Raw genomic sequence first — 7,387 nt, forward strand, 5'->3', positions numbered from 1 at the left:
CGGGCCGGGCGCAGTGCACGCTAACCAGGTCGCCAGGTGCACAGTGTTTCCTCCGACACATTTGTGCGGCTGGCTTCCGGGTTGGATGCGTGCTGTGTTAAGAAGCAGTGCGGCTTGGTTGGGTTGTGTTTCGGAGGACGCATGGCCTTTGACCTTCGTCTCTCCCGAGCCCGTATGGGAGTTGTAGCGATGAGACAAGATAGTAACTACTAATAATTGGATACCACGAAAAGGGGGTAAAAAAAAGGTTAAAAATTTTTTTTTAAGAGATTGCCTGCAATGACAACAAGCTCAGTCCAATGGTGCTGTGACACACCGCCCCAGACCATGACGAACCCTCCACCTCCAAATCGATGCCGCTCCAGAGTACAGGCCTCGGTGTAACGCTCATTCCTTCGACGATAAATGGGAATCCAACCATCACCCCGGGTGAGACAAAACCACGACTTGTCAATGAAGAGCACTTTTTGCCCGTCCTGTCTGGTCCAGCGACGGTGGATTTGTGCCCATAGGCGACGTTGTTGCCGGTGATGTCTGGTGAGCACCTACCTTACAACAGGCCTACAAGCCCTCAGTCCAGCCTCTCTCAGCCTATTGCGGACAGTCTGAGCACCGATGGTGGGATTTGGCGTTCCTGGTGAAACTCGGGCCGTTGTTGTTGCCATCTGCAGTCCTCATGCCTCCTTGCAGCATGCCTAAGGCACATTCATGCAAATGAGTAGGGACCCTGGGCATCTTTCTTTTGGTGTTTATCAGAGTCAGTAGAAAGGCCCCTTTAGCGTCCTAAGTTTTCATAACTGTGACCTTAATTGCCTACCGTCTCTAAGCTGTTAGTGTCTCAACGACCGTTCCGCAGGTACATAATTGTTTATGGTTCATTGAACAAGCATGGTAAACAGTGTTTAAATCATTTACAATGAAGATCTGTGAAGTTAATTGGATTTTTACGAATTATCTTTGATAGACAGGGTCCTGAAAAGGGATGTTTCTTCTTTTGCTGAATTTATACTATATATATATATTTTTTTTTTACATTGTTTGCTAACTGATATGTGACACGTATTAATGCCAAAATGACTTGCAAAACAGGCAAGCCCCTCCCAAAAACATGTATGACCACTGGTCAGTTGTAGTTTTCTTACTAGCCATGAAGATGATTTTACTATTATCTAAGCAGGCTGTGGATGTGAGACCTGTTTACCTCTTGTATTACTCCCATTGCTAGTTTGCTACAGTATATCCATAACTCAGAAGACAGTCTGCTGTAGCTGTCAGAGCTGCCTCTGCTGTTTGTTTGATTATGAAACATGAGGAATTATTGTGGCTAAGAACAAAGTGGTGGGAGCTGTCTTTAGATTAAATCCAGTTTCTGGATGTGTTTGGGTAAATAGGGGCTTCAATAATTCAGTTTCTATTACAAAGCCATCTATATTAAGTCAGAGTGGATGATGTGTGATTGCATCAATTTGTCTCTACACTTGTTTCCTCTTGTGTCGTGTCTAACCTGTTATACTGCAGGTGTGTCTGTACGGTGCAAAAGTCTTACCAGGAGACTGACTCAGTGATCAGCTCTGTCACCACCTAGGTGAAGGACATTGCCTTCCCCAACATCTCTGATCTGGGTGCCTGTGTGTGGGATTTGTCTGATTACAACATCCCCTCTCAGGTAGCATCATATACTCAATACACTTCATCCACAGTGTATCACCTTTTGATCAGTTTCAGTTCAAATTGTATTTAACTGTTTTTATATTTGTGAATAAGGGGATTTGTTTGAGGAAAATGTGATCTTTGTCTGGCAGATTAACATGATCGTCACCCCCAATCAAACTCAACTGAGCTGTCCAAAGGTACGTTTCTGATTTCTTCTTTAAAATATACTGAAAAGTATATTAGGCTATATTGTGAAACATTATGTTATTGTTTGAATTGAACACGACTAAAAATATATTGTAAAATGTATAATGAGACTGTAGTTACACATTAATAAATTTCCTTATACAACCTTTATTTCAATTGTAGTCAAAAAGGTATTTGAATGTTAGTGAAATGTGATCCTGTATCTTCTTAAGCTCCCCAGCCAACCCACCATTTGCATGTCAGACAGTGACTGCACAGAGGGATCCAGTGATGTCCGTGACAACGGTAAACCTCCATGTCTTGCTGATGAATCCTCGTAGAATTGTTAACAAGGGCAGCAACCAGCAAAGAGATGGCTGAAACATTTATTCAGTGTCATAAGTAAATACATATCTACTGCTCCAGAGAAATGTGTCCTAAAATGAATGAACATTTTCTGAATCATCCTGCAATATATTTGAATAACTATATAGCAATGTCTCTAATCATATTAATCTCTTCAAAGGTATGTAGACAGGGCTATGCGTAAACTACTCAGAGACTGTGAGGTGCCATCTTGGTGTCCTCTTGAAATAGACACTAACCTACCTGAGTAAATAAGAACACATTACAGTGCATTCTGAAAGTATTCAGACCCCTTGACTTTTTCCAAATTTTGTTACGTTACAGCCTTACTCTAAAATGGATAAAATAGTTTTTTTCCATCATCAATCTACACACAATACCCCATGATGACAATGAAAAACAACAGAGATATCACACTTTACTCAATTAGTTGACGCACGTTTGGCAGTGATTACAGTATCTAGTCTTGGGTGACGCTATAAGCTTGGCACAATTGTATTTGGGGAGTTTCTCCCATTCTTCTCTGAAGATCCTCTCAAGCTGTCAGGTTGGATGGGGAGCGTCGCTGCACAGCTATTTTCAGGTCTCTCCAGAGATGTTCAATCAGGTTCAAGTCCGGACTCTGGCTGGGCTACTCAAGGACATTCAGAGACTTGTCCCGAAGCCACTCCTGCGTTGTCTTGGCTTGGCTGGGTGCTTAGGGTCGTTGGCCTGTTGGAAGGTGAACCTTCGCCCCAGTCTGAGGTCTGGCTCAGGTTTTCATCAAGGATCTCTCTGTACTTTGCTCCATTCATCTTTCCCTCGATCCTGACTAGTCTCCCAGTCCCTGTTGCTGAAAAACATCCCCACAGCATGATGCTGCCACCACCATGCTTCACCGTAGTGATGGTGCCAGGTTTTCTCCAGACGTGACGCTTGAAATTCAGGCCAAAGAATTCAATCGTGGTTCCTTTAGGCCAGAGAATCTTGTTCCTCATGGTCTGACGGTCCTCTAGGTGCCTTTTGGAAAACTCCAAGCAGGCTGTCATGAGCCTTTTACTAAGGAGTGGCTTCCGTCTGGCCAGTCTACCACAAAGGCCTGATGGGTAGAGTGTTGCAGAGATGGCTGTCCTTCTGTAAGGTTCTCCCATCTCCACAGAGGAACTCTCGAGCTCGTTAGAGTGACCATCGGGTTCTTGGTCACCTCCCTGACCAAGGCTCTTCTCCCCTGATTGCTCAGTTTGGCCAGGCGGCCAACTCTAGTCTTGGTGCTTCCAAACTTCTTCCATTTGAGAATGATGGAGGCCACTGTGTTCTTGGGGACCATCAGTGTTGCAGAAATGTTTTGGTACCTTTCCCCAGATCTGTGCCTAGATGCAATTCTGTCTCGGAGCTCTACGGAAAATTATTTCGACCTCATGGCTTGGTTTTTGCTCTGACATGCACTGTCAACTGTGGGATTTAATAAATAGGTGTGTGCCTTTCCAAATAATGTTCAATTGAATTTACCACAGGTGGACTCCAATCAAGTTGTAGAAACATCTCAAGGATGGTCAATGGAAACAGGATGCACTGGAGCTCAATTTTGAGGGTCTGAATACTTCTGTAAATAAGGTATTTCTGTTTTAATTCTAAAAACCAGTTTTTGCTTTGTCATTATGGGTTAGTGTGTGTAGATTGCTGAGGATTTTATTTATTTAATCCATTTTAGAATAAGGACGTAACGTAACAAAATGTGGAAAAAGTCAAGGGGTCTGAATACTTTCCAAAGGCACTGTATGTTTGTGTTGGACTCAAGTGAAAGATGTAGGAATAAAGGAATAAAGGCAGGACACCTGCTTAAGAGTTTTATTTTATTCTGCAGAATACCCCATATTTTCTCCGTTAGTCTCTTGCAGAAGAAACATTTTGGCTGATGTTAACCCTTCATATCTGAAGCAATGTGATTTCATTCGCACATCAGACCCCAACTGTCCCATCTTCCGCTTCAAGACATGGTCACTGAAACTGTGGAAGACATTCAGACCATGGCTATCAGGGTTTAACATGTAGCCACTCACTTTCTTTTTTCAGGTCCCATTTAGATTTGACTCTGCATAAGCCCATATTAGATATTCTTGAACTTATTCTCAGCAGTTATGCCGTGTTTGATTTGTGTCACAATTTAATAAGGGCTTTGTCCATGTCCATCAGGCTATAGGCTATTTGGGCAGTAGTGTAACTCTGTGGTGTACACATTAGGGACACCTTCCTAACATTGAGTTGCACCTCCCCCCACTTCAGTCTCAATTTGTCGGGGCATGGTCTACACAAAGTGTCAAAAGTGTTCCTCAGGGATGTAGGCCCATGTTGACTCCAATGCTTTGTACAGTTGTGTCAAGTTAGCTGGATGTCCTTTGGGTGGTGGACCATTCTTCATACACACGCGAAACTGTTGCGCATGAAAAACCCAGCATTATTGCAGTTATTCACACAAACCGATGCGCCTGGCCTGGCAAAAACTACCATATCCCATTCAAAGGCACTTAAATATTTTGTCTTGCCCATTCACCCTCTGAATGACACACACACACACAATCTTTCTTTAACCTGTCTCCTCCCATTCATTTATACTAATTGAAGTGGAATTAACAAGTGACATCAATAAGGGATCATAGCTTTCACCTGGTCAGTCTTTCATAGAAAGAGAAGGTGTTCTTAATGTTTTGTATATTCTGTGTAAAATTAGCTAAATAGCTGAATTTTGAAATTAGACTATATCATGGTTATGTTGTTAAGGGTGGCGTTCTTGGGATTATGCTTGGCTGGAGCTGGGACCTGTGGCCCTAAGTACTCTTTCCGCAGGCTGGACATAAAAACTCTGAGAACAATGTACAGTTGAAGTCGGAAGTTTACATACACCTTAGCCAAATACATTTAAACTCAGTTTTCACAATTCCTGACATTTAATCCTAGTAAAAATTCCCTGATTTAGGTCAGTTAGGATCACCACTTTATTTTAAGAACATGAAATGTCAGAATAATGGTAGAGAGAATTATTTATTTCATCACATTCCCAGTGGGTCAGAAGTTTACATACACTCAATTAGTATTTGTTAGCATTGCCTTTAAATCGTTTAACTTGGGTCAAACTTTTCGGGTAGCCTTCCACAAGCTTCAGGTTTAAGTCAGGTTTATAGGCCTCCTTACTCTGACACTTTTTCAGTTCTGCACACACATATTCTATAGGATTGAGGTCAGGGATTTGTGATGGCCACTCCAATACCTTGACTTTGTTGTCCTTAAGCCATTTTGCCACAACTTTGGAAGTATGCTTGGGGTCAATGTCCATTTGGAAGACCCCCATTTGCGACCAAGCTTTAACTTCCTGACAGATGTCTTGAGATGTTGCTTCAATATATCCACATAATTTTTCTACCTCATGATGCCATCTATTTTGTGAAGTGCACCAGTACCTCCTGCAGCAAAGCACCCCCACAACATGATGGTGTTCTTCGGCTTGCAAGCCTCCCCCTTTTTCTCCAAACATAACGATGGTCATTATGGCCAAAAAGTTATATTTTTGTTTCATCAGACCAGAGGACATTTCTCCAAAAAGTACAATCATTGTCCCCATGTGTAGTTGCAAACCGTAGTCTGGCTTTATTATAGCGATTTTATAGCAGTGGTTTCTTCCTTGCTGAGCGGCTTTTCAGGTTATGTCGATATAGGACTAGTTTTACTGTGGATATAGATACTTTTGTACCTGTTAACTCCAGCATCTTCACACGGCCCTTTGCTGTTGTTCTGGGATTGATTTGCAATTTTCGCACCAAAGTATGTTAATCTCTAGGCGGCAGAACGCATCTCCTTCCTGAGCAGTATGACAGCGGAGTGGTCCAATGGTATTTATACTTCAAATCAAAATCTAATTTATTTATATAACCCTTTGTACATCAGCTGATATCTCAAAGTGCTGAAACCTAGAGAGGAACCAGGCTATGTGGGGTGGCCAGTCCTCTTCTGGCTGTGCCGGGTGGAGATTATACTTGCATACAATTGTTTGTACAGATGAACGTGGTGCCTTCTGGCATTTTGAAATTGCTCCCAAGGATGAACCAGACATATGGAAGTCTACAACAAAAAAATTCTAAGGTCTTGGCTGATTTTTTAAAATTTTCCCATGATGTCAAGCAAAGAGGCACTGAGTTTGAAGGTAGGCCTTGAAATACATCCACAAGTACACCTCCAATTGACTCAAATTATGTCATGGCTTCTAAAGCCATGACATAATTTTCTGGAATTTTCCAAGCTGTTTAAAGACAGTCAACTTGGTGTATGTAAACTTCTGACCCACTGGAATTGTGATACAGTGAATTAAGTGAAATAATCTGTCTGTAAACAATTTTTGGGAAAATGACTTGTGTCATGCACAAAGTAGATGTCCTAACTGACTTGCCAAAACTATTGTTTGTTAATAAGAAAATTGTGTAGTGGTTGAAAAATGAGTTAATGACTCCAACCTAAGTGTATGTAAACTTCTGACTTCAACTGTAGCCCCTGGATACAACTTTAGGTGAGATCAATGAACATGTGGGCACAATATTCTAAAGGGAATAAATATAGCTTTTCAATAAGACTTATTTCCACAGGTTTGCAAAGTACTACAAAACCACTGATAATGTGTAAACAAGGACCTTGAAGCCATGCTTTTTTTGTCCAGACCTTTACCCACCTCCAATATCCAGCCCCTGCTACTAAACATCATGCATACACTCGTATTTCCTTAACTTTCTAACTAAGCCTCTTCAGTGTACGACCTATCAAACTGCTCTGAAGGTTAGTCAGAATGCTTGCTTATGTGGTATGTGCACATACCATAATCCAGGGATGAGAAATGAGTTGTACTCCGAATTGTCCCTTTATCTCAACTGTTACACCGATAAGATTGAACGGCTGCTAGTTACAGAAAACTGTCCTTTTCATCCTAATGCTAGGTAGCAGAAGCAAGAGCAGCCGTTTTAGAATGGCAGTGTCAGCCAATCAGCTCCTTTGTTGTTCAACGGAACATTCCATAATGGCGGCAGTGGCTACTGCTAGCTAGCATGAGAACAAAAACAGCAGTTTACTTAAACTTGCAGTCGTTCAATCTCCTCAATGTTACAGTTGGGATAATGGGACAATTCGGCATACAACTCATTTCTCATCCCTACATTGAGGTACG

This window comes from Oncorhynchus nerka, linkage group LG27 (genome assembly GCF_034236695.1).
Source record: "Oncorhynchus nerka isolate Pitt River linkage group LG27, Oner_Uvic_2.0, whole genome shotgun sequence".
NCBI lineage: Eukaryota > Metazoa > Chordata > Actinopteri > Salmoniformes > Salmonidae > Oncorhynchus > Oncorhynchus nerka.